General features: G+C 43.7%; 1 pseudogene; it reads right to left on the bottom strand.

Annotated features, from left to right (window-relative positions):
* Window positions 1-6,190: 6,190 nt before the first annotated feature.
* Window positions 6,191-8,285, bottom strand: LOC133771002 (tropomyosin alpha-4 chain-like; annotated as a pseudogene).
* Between the last annotated feature and the right edge of the window lie 7,184 nt (window positions 8,286-15,469).

Here is a 15,469-nt window from a genome sequence, read left to right as displayed (position 1 = left end):
AGCCACTCTATTATATATCCTTCACCCTCAGTTTATTAGGGTAATCATCTCTCTGCCAGAGAGATACAAGCCACCATTTCATAAGTGAACATAAAAATTGGCTGTCTCCGGTGTGAAGGGTGACCATTCTTCAGCCTGCTCCAGGACACTTCACAGAATTCTGTCTTTTAGACTCTCACGTTTTTGTGGTCAGTTACTGAGAGACAGGTAGAGGAGTTCACGGTTCAGGTACAGTCAATGAGGAACAAATAGAGCAGCTTCACACTCACATCCTCTTCAACATATGTAAGCCACTGCTCTGAAAAGATACTCTGAGAAATGCTTTGAAATGTTTGTTTGTTTCCTGCAGCCGTTCTAAAATTATTCTCACCTTATTTTATGCTTGAGAAAAAATGAGGCTCAGAGATTTTAGTGAAGTAGCCAAGACCACCCATATGACCTGGACAAATCTTGGTTCAATGTGGAGTTCTATATTGCATGGTATAAATAATTGATTAAAATTCATATTTTGGAATTCTGTTAAATTATTTACTTATTTATTTATTTTTGACAGGCAGAGTGGACAATGAGAGAGAGGGACAGAGAGAAAGGTCTTCCTTTTGCCGTTGGTTCACCCTCCAATGGCCGCCGCAGCGGGTGCACCGCGCTGATCCGAAGCCAGGAGCCAGGTGCTTCTCCTGGTCTCCCATGGGGTGCAGGGCCCAAGCACTTGGGCCATCCTCCACTGCACTCCCTGGCCACAGCAGAGAGCTGGCCTGGAAGAGGGGCAACCGGGACAGAATCCAGTGCCCCGACCGGGATTAGAATCTGGTGTACCGGCGCCGCAAGGCGGAGGATTAGCCTATTGAGCCGCGGCACCGGCTGGAATTCTGTTAAATTTTAAAACATGCTTTGAACCCAAATTATTAAAGTATCTTGTTTCCTTGTCTTCCTTTTATTGTTTGATGCTACTTGAATTTTTTTCTGATACAATTAGATTTTCACCAAATTTTATTCTTTACCTTGGAGGTTGGGAGACACATTCTCTGATCCAGTTTCACTTTCCCATAACAAAAAGGGATTGTCTCATACTATTTAATTCATTTCAACTTGGTTAAACATGCATTCTCAAGAATTTATGATATTCATGAAATTGGTGCTCAAAAATTATGATGAAATATATATTCTGGCCGGCGCCGCGGCTCACTAGGCTAATCCTCTGCCTTGCGGCGCCGGCACACCGGGTTCTAGTCCCGGTCGGGGCACCGATCCTGTCCCGGTTGCCCCTCTTCCAGGCCAGCTCTCTGCTGTGGCCAGGGAGTGCAGTGGAGGATGGCCCAAGTGCTTGGGCCCTGCACCCCATGGGAGACCAGGAGAAGCACCTGGCTCCTGGCTTCGGATCAGCGCGGTGCGCCGGCTGCAGTGCACCTACCGCGGCGGCCATTGGAGGGTGAACCAATGGCAAAAGGAAGACCTTTCTCTCTGTCTCTCTCTCTCACTGTCCACTCTGCCTGTCAAAAAAAAAAAATATATATATATACATATATATATATATATATATATAAACAGAGCTCTTGGCCCTTCTCTCCTGCACTCTCTTGGTTCTTCTCTCTAGCTTCCTCCTCTGGTCTCTTGGCTTTCTCTCTCTTGGTTCCTCTCATGTCTTTTCTCTCCCTTCTCTCCTTGCTAGCTCCTCTCCTCTCTGTTCTCTCTTATACTCTTTCTCTCTCTTTCCCTTCGCCGCCCCTTCACTCCGGTCTGTTGGGTGTTCCCCAATAAACCCTTTCCCTTTAAAAAAAAAAAAGAAAGAAATATAAACAGAAGGAATGATAGTAAAAATAGAAGAATTTTCAGCATGCCCATATTTATGATAAAATGAAGTATGCCTTTAATAATAACACTAAAATGATATTAGAAAAGGGAAAAAATGATAATTAGATTATTAAAGTATACAATCTCTGGAATTTATTTTTTTAACAACTTGTAACCAAAGCTGTCATCCCAAGGATTCTCACACACACACAAAAAAACACCACAGGGGCTGGCACTGTGGCGCAGTGGGTTAAAGCCCTGGCCTGAAGCGCCAACATCCCATATGGGCGCCAGTTCTAGTCCCAGTTGTTCCTCTTCTGATCCAGCTCTCTGCTATGGCCTGGGAAAGCAGTGGAAGATGGCCCAAGTCCTTGGGCCACTGCACCCACATAGGAGACCCAGAAGATCTCTCTCTCTCTCTCTCTCTCTCTCTCTCTCTCTCTCTCTGTCTCTACCTCTCTCTGTGACTCTGTCTTTCAAATAAATAAAATAAATCTTAAAAAAAAAAACACAAATGATGGCATGAAGAAAAAATCTTGCATAGTACTTCAAAGTTCAGTTCTACAATGTGTGATTAAGCTGGCAGGACATTGGTATTTTTGAAATCTCAAATTTCCCAATAAAAACTGTTACAAAACCACTATATATTCTATACTGCAATCACATGAGGAACTTACAACCTAAGTTAAGGTAAGCTTTCTTGAAGCTTATAGATTCTGTACTAGCTTGACCATCTCTGCCCAGAATAGGACAAGCTCGGTTTTTCTTCTTTTTCTTTTAAGATTTATTTATTTATTTGAAAGGCAATTTTACAGAGTGGCAGAGGAAGATAGAGAGAGAGAGAGAGAAGAAGAGAGAGAGAGTCCTTCATCTGCTAGTACATTCCCCAAATAGCCACAATGGCCAGAGTGTGCCGATCCAAAGCCAGAAGCCAGAAGCTTCTTCCAGGTCTTCCGCGTGGTTGTAGGGGCCCAAGGACTTGGGCCATCTTCTACTGCTTTCCCAGGCCATAGCAGAGAGCTGGATTGGAAGTGGAGCAGCCAGGATTGAACTGCCACCTATATGGGATGCTGGCACTTCCTCTCCCTGAACTTCATGAGAATTTTCTCCAAAGAACTTTGTGACTTGGCCATGGAATCCATCCTTGAAACATGGATAACTGGAGGTGGAAAGATGGACTTTGGAAATGTGAGTGAAGTTAGGAAGTCGTGTTGACAAAGTGGGGAATAGGATCCTAGTATTTTTACATGCTATGGGTAGAAAGTAAAAGGCAAATGGTGGAATGAAATGATCCATCAACATTATGAGGTCCAGTGGTAAAAGAGATTGGGAGTCAGAAAAGCATCCATTGGCAGTATTGATAAAATTCGAAGTGAGGAGGTAGCAGGGTCTAAGAGCAGGTAGATGTCAGAGATAAGGCGGTCAGAATAACAATTTGGTGGATTCAAAGGTTTCAAAAGCGACTAAGAGCAGAATCTTCCCCAGCTTCCCCATTTGGAAGAACGTCTGCTCCTGTGGTTTCCTTTATTTTTCCCCTCAGGGTCTGCATCTTGTTCTCACTTCTCTGGAAGGGAACTTGTGTCTGTCTCTCAGAAGACAGGAGGTTCAAGGTACATTCAGAAGCAGAACAGTGAGAGACAGGCCTGGCAAGCTTCAAGGGTCACACTCATCCTTGGCTCTGACTTCAAGATGTTCCTTTCTTCATTACTCCAGTGATTTCCTTTTGGATTTTCTCTTTCAGTTCAACTCCATGATGCTCTGGGGCCCTCGAATTTCATGAAGAAAGCTAGGAAGAAGTATTGGGTGTTTTCATCAGTTTACCATGCAAAACGAAAACAAAAACAAAAACAAAAAAACCAAACCTGAATTTAGATTAAATTGAACATGGAGAGAAGCACACTGAACACACTGAACATATAAACAGAAATGTCTGTGAATTCTTTCTCTGCTTCTCATCACTGACTGGATGGGTGCCCCTAGAGACATCAATTCTCAATTCTGATTCACGGATCACTCACCTCATCCTGTCTGATGAGAGAGAACTTTTAGATGCTACCAAAGTATGAGTAGGTTTTGTGATGAGGTATCAGAGAATGAGAAACCAGTGAGCCAAGAAACTCTCCAAGTGGTTTTCTAACATTCTCTGCATGGAGTCCTCCAGAGGAGGGTCCCTGTGTGGTCAGGGTGCCACATAGTCCTGTATGGATATGGCCATCCTTGTCTGGCCTCACCTTAGTTCCTGTAATTCTGTTGAACTAGAATCTCTGATGTAAGAAGAGTGTAATAAATTAACTTTCAGACTTATCACTCACACTCCCTCTGAAAAACGTTCAGATACTATCTATACATGTTGACAAAGACAATCCATTTGACTGACTATAGGCAGTGAGATTTGAAACTCATTCCTTAAATCTTGTGGGTCTCGGTTTATCTGCTTTTAAATGTGTATTTATTAATTTTAAAAATGTATTGGAAGGCAGAGAGAGAGGGAGAAAGGGAGGGAGGGAGAGGGAGAGAGAGAGAGAGTGAGAGAGAGATTTCTTATATCCACGGGTTCATTCTGCAAATACCCACAACAGCTTTGACTGGGCCTAAGCAAGGAACCAGGAACCCCATCCAGTCTCCCATGTGGGTGGCAGCAACACAGGTACCTGATCCAAAATCCGCTGTCTTTCAATCTCCCCTAGTAGTATTTTCTTTTATTTGGAAGCTCTACCAAGAGACAGGTTTGATGTAAGGATGGCCAGGGGGTCTCTGGTGTGTTTTAATTAGAAGCTATCATGGTAAACACCAAGTAAAAGCTGTCACAAACCACTTTTTGATAAATATATCAAAGAATATATATCTAAAATAATATATACATCAAAGAAATATATTCTGAGCTTAAACAGGTGATGATCTCTCCTTCAAGAGACTCTTAACAGGAGCTAAATCAGAAAAAAGAGGTGGGACTTGGTCTCAGGCACTCTGATAAGGGATGTAGGCATTCCAACAGGTGACAACCTGCTGTCACAATGTGCACCCCTCCGTATACTGTTGAGCCAACAAAATACATGTTACAGATGTTTACCTCCTGTTCACAAGGATTTGTGCTGTACTCACAGTAATTCACTTGTCCATAGTAATATTTTCTTTTCTTTGTTTCGGGAACTCTGCCAAAAGACAGGTTTGCTGTAGGATGACTAGAGTGTCTCTGGTGTATTTTATTTATTTATTTATTTTTAGTTACTGTAAAAATTTATTTGATCAAAATGTAGAAAAAGTGATACTACTACATATGATACAGTTGCAAGAATCTAAAGAAAAGTGTGGGTTTTATTCTTTTGCACAATTGGCTAGTGTATTTCCTGGGTAGTGTGATGCTTAATACAGAGGAGTGAGGAGCAGGGGATTCAGATAAGCTAGAAACAGGCCGCTTTTTAGTCAGAATTGTAAACTTGAATTGGCCCCTACACTGTCGGAGAGTATGGAATGTTTCAGGTCTGGGATGTTAACTGAGAAAGCAGAAATGTAAGAAAATGAAAATGTGCAGCTGCTATCTACCAAATACTCCATATCCAGTTTCATCAGGAGTTTCTTGGTCTTTTTATTAACTTGGTCCTGATGACGGAATTCCAAAGTCCTAGATACAGAAATCCTCCCTTTGCAATTCCCCCAAGTATGGAGATGACATGAAGCCAGTAATGTCCTGGCTCCCAGACAGGCCTCTTCTGCCCAATATGTGTTAATAAAAAAGGGAAAAAGCTCACTCAGTTTATTGGTGACAAGCAGCCTTCTGATATGGCTGACCTGATCAGGTCTGAACTTCATATGCATGGCAGACAAGCATGGGTCATTGTTGGCACAAGGCACCTGCTCCTCAGAGAACAACTCGGGAATGAAGGAAACCCAGAGAAAAGCATAACCTCAAGGGACTATCCAGAAAATCCTTGGGAAATGATGGTGACCGCTCCCAAGCATTGTCATGCTGGCGGCTCAGAGAATGCTTGTTCTACACAGTGGCGTGTGGAAAAGGGCCAGAGTGATTAGGTTGATATATGGTTTACGACTTCTCACAATAGCTTGTCCCCCCGTTTCTTTTCCTGCTCTGGATGGAAAATCCCCACCCATTTTAATGTCATAGAAACCAGTTTCCTGTGGTCTCCACAACAGGGGCCCAGAGGTTATATTCACCAGCATTTTATATTAATCCAAGACTAGACAGGTTATGAGGAGTCTGTGTTCTCAAAAAACTGGGGGGTTGTCTATTCACCCATGAATCAAATGCTCTCAGTCTCAAGAGAAGATGCTCAGTAGGAAAGATCCTGTTAGGAAAACATGCAACTTCAGGCTAAAAATAGAGATGAAAAAGCTGGTGCCATTTGGGAAAAAAAAGGAAGGAATTACATTGAACTGGTGCTCAAAGCTTCTCTGATATACAAAATATTTGGTCATGTATTCCTAATTGGCTTGACATTTCCAGCAAAGCAAAGATACGGTAACAGTAGGAACGTCTTACAAGAGAAGACAAACGCGTGGAACACTGCAGTTTCTGCTGGCACGAGGCTCTTCGGTTTGGGTTATATACAGTTAAGTTGTTTAGCGTCTGATCCAGTATCTGATGAAAACCCATGTTCTCTTCTGTCGCCAGGGCGAGTTTTTCTTCCAGGTCATCAATGGTCTTTTCCAGTTTGGCTGCCATTCTCTCTGCAAATCCGGCAGGTGTCTCGGCCTCTTTCAGCTTGTCGGACAGAAGTTTAATATTTATCTTCCTTTCAGAATACTTCTCAGAGGTGGCCTCAAGCGACTTCAGATTATTAGTGACATTCTTGAGCTCTTCTTCCAGGTCACCACATTTTAGCCCAGACACCTCGTCACGTCTTCCGCCCTTTCCAGCTTGCCGTCCAGAATGACCAAGTTCCCCACCACCTCCTGGAGCTCGCGGTCCGCCTCCTCGGCGATGTGCTTGGCTCCTTTGAGCTGCACCTCTCGGACTTGCACCTTCTCCTCCTCTTTCATGGTCCGGTGTTCGATCATGGGGCCTTCATTCCTCTCTCGCTCTCATCCGCAGCATTCTCGGCCTCTTCCAGCTTCTGCCCGGCTGTGGCCCGTCGCTCCCGAGCTCTGTCCAGCTCCTCCACAAGCTGGATGCGCCGATTTACAGCTGCCACAGCGCCCTCGGCTTTCTCGCGCCGCTCACGCTCGCCAGCCAGCTCCCGCTGCAGGCCGGGTGCGCGGTCCTCCGCCTAGTCCACCTGCTGCTGCGGGGCCTGGATCTTGCATTTCACCGCCTCCAGCAAGATGAGGCCGGCCTCGGCGCGGAGGCGCGGAGCGCACGCAGTAGGGCGGCGGGGCGGGCGGCGGGCGTTCCGCTGGGCGGGGCCCAACTCAGCTCGGGCCAGAGCCGCAGCAGCCGCGCCCCGGCCCCCGGGAGCCTCTTCTGGTGTGTTTTAATTAGATGCTATCATGGTAATCCTCAAGTCAGAACTGTCCAAAACCATTCTTTGATATATATTCTGAGATGAATCAAGTGAAGACTTCTCGTCCAAGGGACTCTTAAAGGAAAAAGGCAGAACAGGAACACATCACTAATTCTAATCTAGACTAATCACTTTAAAAATAGCTTTAAATCAACTGTGAAGTAGCCTCTAGGAATTTAGCATTGTGAGTTAACCACCTGGCCAAGGAATAAGGTTCAGTGAAAAAGCAATAACTAGTTGTGCTTTTCTCAAACAGTAACGAAGAATTTTCAGCAGATGTGGAACAGGCTGTTCTCTTTTACTACTGTGTCAAGAGCGAAAGGGATGTTCCAATCCTTATGCAAAGTTACAATTAATACTTTTCTTAATCATGAAGTCAAGAGGCCTGTTATAAAAAATGAATTTGTGAAACTGGGAATTTACTATTCACAGAAACATGTAATGCACCAGCTCATAAGATTGCACTCAAAATATGGACCTTTGCAGTTTTGCCTTCAGACTTTCAGGTTCTACCCATTCTTAGTATTAGACAGGATGTCAAGGGGGTCATTCATCAGGATCTTTTGGTCTGCACAGGAAACTAGAGGAAGGGAACACGTTCTGGCCCTTTTCTAAAAATAATCTTTATTTATTTGAAAGAGTTACACAGAGCAAGGAACACACACACACACACACACAGGAGAAAGAGAGAGAGAAAGAGAAAGAGAAAGAGAGAGAGAGAGAGAGAGAGAGAGAGAGAGATTGATTTTCCATTTGCTGGTTCACTCCCCTAATGGCCAGAACAACCAGGGTTGGACAGGGCTGAAGCCAAGAGTCAGGAACTTCTTCTGGATCTCCCACATGGGTGCAGGGGCCCAAGCACTTGGGCCATCTTCCACTCCTTTCTTAGGCACATTGGCAGAGAGCTGGATCAGAAGTGGAGCAATCAGGTCTCAAAAGGGCATCCATATGGGATGCCAGCATTGCTGGTGGCAACTTTACCCTCCAAGCCACAACGCCTTCATCTTTGTCCCTTTCCTCTCCACAGCTGCCCATGGTCCAGAGGGGCCTTGCCCTCTCTGATGCTAAAGACTTTATTACAAAGACTGTGAGAAGAGGCTTATTTCAACATTACTGTCAATTCCTGCTGTGAAGGAGTCTCTTCAACGCTAGAGGCAAATTCCCAGAGAGCAGCGCATCTGCACAGATCAGGTGCTTACCCTCCACACAGGTGGTCTCTGACTGTCACACTTGTCCATCCAGGGGCTCTGTTCCTGTAAGTTTTATCAGCCCACCCTGTCCCTTGATCCTGATTTCAGTTTCCTTTGAACTACATGGATTGCCTTGATGTTATAAAAAATATTCAAATAATAAAAGGAGACTTCTCTCACATACGCCCTGCAAAGCCTAGAAGTACCATTGAACTTTTTACTTTCATTTGTGTCTTTCTGGGAAAGCCTTAAGTACTTTAAGTACAGAACAGGAAGCAGCTGTGCTAAAAGGGCAGCGCAGGAAAAGGGAGTGAAGAGGCTGCCCAGTGATTTCTGCTTGGAGAAGGAAGCTACTGCAATGGGAAAGGACTAGATCCAGGAAAGCAGGGCAAGAGGCCAGGAGAATTGTGCCAGGTTCCTGAATCTCCCAAATCAGCAGCAGAATACAGTATCTTTCCCATTCCATCCTATGAAATTCCTTCCAATTTCAGGTACTGATTCAAGCCACCGTGCTAACAACACAAATTATACATATCTTGGATATGATGCATACCTCTTTTTTCGTGTTAAAGGTTTTGCCAGAATTTAGCTCATTTTTTCTGTCAGTCAGCTACAGAGAAAGAGATGATAGTTTCAAATCATTCTATAGAAAAAGACATGTAATGTTCTGGCATAGACCTACATTGAGCAAATGACAAAATTAGATGTTAACTACATAAAGAACTACCCTATGTAGCTTAAAGTGCACTTTTATCAGCCCTACAATTTTGTAAACTCCATTTTTCATTTGAAAAGCTGAGGTTAAGAGAAGTTGAGTTATCTCCAATCACAACAAAATTGCATGCAGAATCCCATATGGTGAGTCATGGATGGTTCCCTAAGTTGGGTTTCGGTTCTTTTTAAATCTATTTTCTTACTTGCAAAAGTATTCTTCCTGCTCCTTGGGCCTTTCTTTTTGATGTTGCTATATCTGTATTTTCTGTGGTTTTAGTCCAGTCTTTGTCCTTTACCTGAGGTTTTACGAAAGAGAAATTTTCTGATCCAGTTTCACTCTTCCACCTGATGAATGAAGTATCTTTGAATTTTACATTTTTTAACTATTAATATTTTAACTATTATTATTAATTTTTTAAACCCATTAAATTTCATGTTTTTTATAAAATCATCACTGACCATTATAAAGGTTCTAAAGACAATCAGAGAAGATCACCAAGCAAAACACCAAGGAATAGAAGAGCATAAATTCTTACAGAGCCAGCACTGTGGAGTACCAGGTAAAGCTGCCGCCTGTGATGCTGGCATCCCATAAGGACCCCAGTTCCAGCTCCCTGCTAATGGCCTAGGAAAAGCAGTGGAAGATGGCCCAAGTGTTTGGGCCTCTGCCACTCACATGGGGAGACCCAGATAAAACTCTTGACTCCTGGCATCAGCTAGCTCAGTCTGCCACTGCAGCCACCTGAGGAGTGAAACAGCAGGTGGAAGATCTCTCTGTCTCTCTTTCTGCTCTGTAACTCTGACTTTCAAATAAATAAATATTTCACTAAAGGATTCGTACAATATATAGCTCTAGAAAATGAACTGTATTGGGGCTGGTACTGCAGCATAATAGGTTAATCCTCCGCCTGCAGTGCCGGCATCCCTTATGGACGCCAGTTCTAGTCCTGGCTGCTTCTCTTCTGATCCAGCTCTCTGCTATGGCCTGGGAAAGCAGTGGAGGATGGCCCAAGTGCTTGGGCCCCTGCACCTGCGTAAGAGACCTGCAGGAAGCTCCTGGCTCCTGGCTTAGGATCGTCTCAGCTCTGGTGGTTGTGGCCATCTGGGGAGTGAATCAGCAGATGGAAGGCCTATCTCTCTCTCTCCCTCTCACTATATGTAACTCTACCTCTCAAATAAATCAATAAAATCTTAAAAAAAACTGAATTGTAAAACCTTAATGAAAAAAATAATTTAAGAATATAAATGTGAACAGTTTTTACACAATTAGTACAATGTAAAGGTGAGCTTATCATCCAACCAGAAATACTAAAATATAATAATTGTAGTTGATGCTATAGGTAAGTAAATTAGTAATGCCATCTATAAGGGGTAAATGCCCGTAAGAACTGGATTCTTTAACTTATAGTTCATTAACACTACCAAAAAGTGTTGTGATAAATTTGACTTGATTCACTTCATGATGAAAGCAGAAAAATATAGTCTTTTAAGATGACTAGACTTGCGGCCAGCCTTGTGACATGGTAGGCTAAGCCTATAGAGCCAGCATCCCACATGGGGGCCAGTTTGAGTCCCAACTGCTCCACTTCTGATCCAGCTCCTTGCTAATGGCCTGAGAAAGCAGTGGACGATAGCCCAAGTGCTTGGGCTGCAGGCACATCGGAGGCCTGGAAGAAGCTCCTGGCTCCTGCTCCTGGCTTAAGATTGGCTTAGTTCCGGCTGTTGCAGCCATTTGGAGAGTGAGCCAGCAGATGGAAGACGTCTCTCTCTATGTCTCTCCCTCATTCTGTCTATAATTATGCCTCTCAAATAAATTAATAAACATTTTTTTAAAAAAGATGACTAGATGTGTGGAAATATAATAAAGTGTATCTGTCCAAAAGAATAATTCCACTAAGGAGCAGGAGTTGAACCCAGCAGTTGAGACACATGTATCCCACATCAGAGAACTTGGTTTCAGTTCCCAGCTGCAGATCCTGATTCCAGCTTCTTGTCACTGCATACCCTGAGAAGCAGCATGACGGCTCAAGTAACTGGGTTTCTGTCACTCATATGAAAGAAGCCTGAATTGAGATCCTGGCCCAGCCTTGACTATGTGGGCATTCGGAGAGCAAACCAACAGAAAGGAGCTTTCTCTCTCTTCATTCAGTAAACAAACTAACATAATAATAATTTCATTAATAACAGGGGTCCAGAGCTATTATCTAGCTGGCAAGCTGGACATGAAACAGAGATCATTTCTTTCTGTGACAACTTTCCAGGTACAGTAGCTGTATTTGTTTTCTTTTCCAGATAGAGATTGATTCCTTGGAAGTATCTCTTCACAGGCAGTATGGAGCTGTCCCTGCTCAGGGGAATCCTTTCATCCCCAACTCCTGCATGAAGCAAGTTTCTAGGACTTCCCAGTGCAGATAAATCTCGGGAAGCACTTCTCTAGGTCAGTTTCCTTCCAACCACCAACTTCTTCTGACCGCCTGGATCATCTCCTGGAGTATTGCTGTGGATTCGTTCTGACAGGAGGAGCGTGGTGGGGGCAAGAGGCGCGGCGTCACCACACAGACCCCGGGAGTTGGGTGAAAGCAGGCTAGAGGCGAGCAGCTCACAGACTTTTTTATTTTTCATTCCACCATACTGGAGGACCACAGTGGTCTAAGCCTTGCAGACCTTACTGTTATCTATCAGAAACAACAGAAAAAAATTGAAACAGACTAAACATCCATCAGTAGAAGAACTGGTTATATAATTTATGACCCACCTATTCAGTGGGTAATAACACAACTGCTTAAAACTATAAAGGGCTGGCCTTGTGGTGCAGCCTGCTAAGCCTCAGCCAGGAACTCAGGCATCCCATACTGAGCAGTGTGGGAGTCCCAGCTACTCCACTTCCAATCTAGCTCCTCTTCTGATCCAGCTCCTTCTAGCCTGCTGATTCACCTGGGAAAGCGACAGAGATCGCCCAAATACGTGGGCCTCTGATACGGAAAGAGGAGACTCAAATCAAATTTCATGCCCCTGGCTCCTGCCTGGCCCTGCCCTAGTCACTGAAGCCATTTGGGGATGAACCAGGGGATGGAAGATCTCTCTGTCTCTCCCTTTCTCTCTCTCTGTCACTCTGCCTTTCAAGTAAATAAATTTTAAAAAATAATAAAAGCTTAAAGAAACTCTGTATATACTAACTCAGGGAGAGCATGAAGTTAAAAAAAAAAAAGAAAATACAGAATCATGTATAAGATATGCATTCTTGTATATCAAATAGGTAAAGTGTAATAAAAATGTAACTATGCAGGGACCGGCACTGTGGCGTAGTGGGTAAAGCCACCACCTGTGGTGCCAGCATCCCATATGGGCACCAGTTCAAGTCCCAGCTGCTCCACTTCCCATCTAGCTCTCTGCTATGGCCTGGGAAATTAGTAGAGGACAGCCCCAAGTCCTTGGGCCCCTGCACCCATGTGGGAGACCTGGAAGAGGATCCTGGCTCCTGGCTTCAGATCAGTGCAGTTTGGGCCGTTGTGGCCAATTGGGGAGTGAACCAGCAGGTGGAAGACCTCTCTCTCTGCCTCTCCTCTCTCTCTGTAATTCTGATTTTGAAATAAATAAATATATAAATCTTTAAAAAAATGTACCTATGCAACTGATAAAGGGTTAATATCCAGAGTCTCTAAAGAGCTCAAAAATTCAACAGCAGAACAAACAATCCAGTTAAGAAATGGACAAAGGACTTGAACAGGCATTTTTCAAGAGAGGAAATTCAATGGCCAACAGACAAAGGAAAAAATGCTCAGGATCACTAACTATCAAGGAAATGTAAATAAAAACCACCATGAGGTTTCACCTCATCCCAGCTAAAACAGCTCTCATACAGAAGTCAACAAACAATAAGTGCTAGTGAGGATGTAGGGAAAAAGGTGCCCTAACCCACTGTTGGTGGGAATGTAAACAGATGTAGCCACTATGGAGGACAGTATCAAGATACCTTACAAATCTGAATATAGCTCTACCATATGGTCCAGCCATCCCACTCCTGGAAATTTACCCAAACAAAAAGAAATCAGCATATGAGTTATTTGTACCCCTATGGGTTTATTTGTTTATTTATTTTTTTTATTTGACAGAGTTAGTGAGGAAGAGAGACAGAGAAAAAAGGTCTTCCTTCCATTGGTTCACCCCCTAAATGGCCGCTACAGCTGGACCTACACAGATCTGAAGCCAGGAGCCAGGTACTTCTTCCTGGTCTCCCACGGGGGTGCAGGTGCCCAAGCACTTGGGCTATCCTCCATTGCCTTCCCGGGCCACAGCAGAGAGCTGGACTGGAAGAGGAGCAACCGGGACTAGAACCCGGTGCCCATATGGGATTCCAGCACTGCAGGCGGAGGATTATCAAATTGAGCCACAGCGCCAGCCCCTGTACCTCTATGTTTATAGCAGCTCAATTCACAATAGCTAAGATATGGAATCAACCCAGATGTCCATCAGCTGATGACTGGATAAAGGAATTATGGTGTATACACACACACACACACACACTCACTCACTATGGAGTACTATTCAGCTGTTAAAAATGAAATCCTTTCTTTTGCAACAAAATGGATGCAACTGGAAACCATTATATTTATTGAAATAAGTCAGTCCCCAAATGACAGATATCATATGTTTTCCCTTATCTGTAGTAACTAATAGAGTACCTAAAATATAATGTATTGGAGTGAAATAGACACTTGGAGATTCAATGATTGTTTACAGCCATTGTCTCTACTGCTGAGGAACAATGTGGCTTTTTTTATTTTCATACTATTTATTGAACTCTTTTCTTAGTGTAGGGTTAACCTTATGAATATAAAGTAAACAGAAGGGGCTAGCACTGTGGAATAGCAGGTAAATCCGCTGTCAGCAGTGCCGGCATCCCATATGGGCACTGGTTCGAGTTCCAGCTGCTCCACTTCCGAGTCAGCTCTCTGCTGTGGCCTGGGAAAGCAGAAGATGGTTCAAGTGCTTAGGCCCCTGCATCCATGTGAGAGACCTGGAAGAAGTTCCAGGCTCCAGGCTCCTAACTTTGGAACAGCCCAGCTCAGCTGTTGTGACCATTTAGGGAGTGAACCAGTAGATGGAAGATCTGTTTCTTTCTCTCTCTCTCTCTCTCTCTCTCCCTCTCTCTCTCTGCTTCTGCCTCTTTGTAACTCTGCCTTTCAAATAAATAAATATTAAAAAAAAAAAAAAAACAGAGAGAGAATAGGAGAAGGTTGAGGAGGAAGGGCTGTAGCGTGGGCCAGAGGGAGGGTGGGTGGGAAGTATCACTGTGTTCCTAAATCTGTATACATGAAATACATGGAACTTGTATACCTTAAATAATTTTTTTTTAAATGTAACTCCCTTAGTTTACATAGGCATAAAGAAAGTCTGGAAGGATTTAGAGGAGTAATAATCTCAGACATTAAAATATTGGGAGAAATTGCATCAAAGTATTAATTTATTCATAAGCCAAAAGTTAAAAGCTAATAGTAATTAATGAAAGTTAATAAAGTACTTAAGATAAAAATCAATAGCAAAGAAATACACACTGTCGTGACCGTATTTTTGAAATATGGTCTTAAATCGATATTCTAACAAACATAACCCAAAACAGAGTGAGTTTCTATTAAGTTGACTTCAATTTCTATAGGACAAGGGAGGCTAAGAATGTATATATCCAGGTAAAAATAATGGGCAAAGAAACTATGTTATGTAACTAGCGGAAAATTGTGCATTTAAAATGTGAGCGGCAATCAAAAGCTTGAAAAAAAACTATGGTGGCATTGCATTGTTAAGCCAGAAGTGATGAATATACTAGGTTTTTACTATTCGTATGGTCACATATTACTAGCGACAAATACTATGTTTCCAACGATAAAAATTTAAAATATGAATCCAAATCATTGAAGTGTCTGTTAAATTGTACAGTGTTTTATAGAGAAAAAGTGTTTTATGGAGAAAGATCGTTTAAGCATCCTCCCCCTACGGTTACTTTGCCCAGGCGGCCTCTCAATTTACACAAAAATCGCTCTTACTTCATTGTTAAGCGGCCAGCGAGCCTACACCTTAAAGAAGAATCCAGACTCATTTACACCAAACGCGCGTGTAGCATACGGGTACTCCTTCCCGCCTACCCAGCCTCACGCACACGGGGACTCCCACACGCCCGGCTACCGCCCACCCGCGGCCGCTCGGCTTCGCCAACCCCCGCACGCCCCGCCCACCCCGCTCTTCCTCCCCCTCCCGGACACGTCGGCAAGCCCGCCCACCAACGAGGGCAGACGGCTGCGCAGGCGCAGTAGTTTCCAC

The sequence above is a fragment of the Lepus europaeus genome, chromosome 12 (assembly GCF_033115175.1).
Source record: "Lepus europaeus isolate LE1 chromosome 12, mLepTim1.pri, whole genome shotgun sequence".
Lineage (NCBI taxonomy): Eukaryota > Metazoa > Chordata > Mammalia > Lagomorpha > Leporidae > Lepus > Lepus europaeus.
The sequence above is the reverse complement of the archived record's forward strand: the minus strand, read 5'-3'. Positions and strand labels throughout refer to the sequence as shown.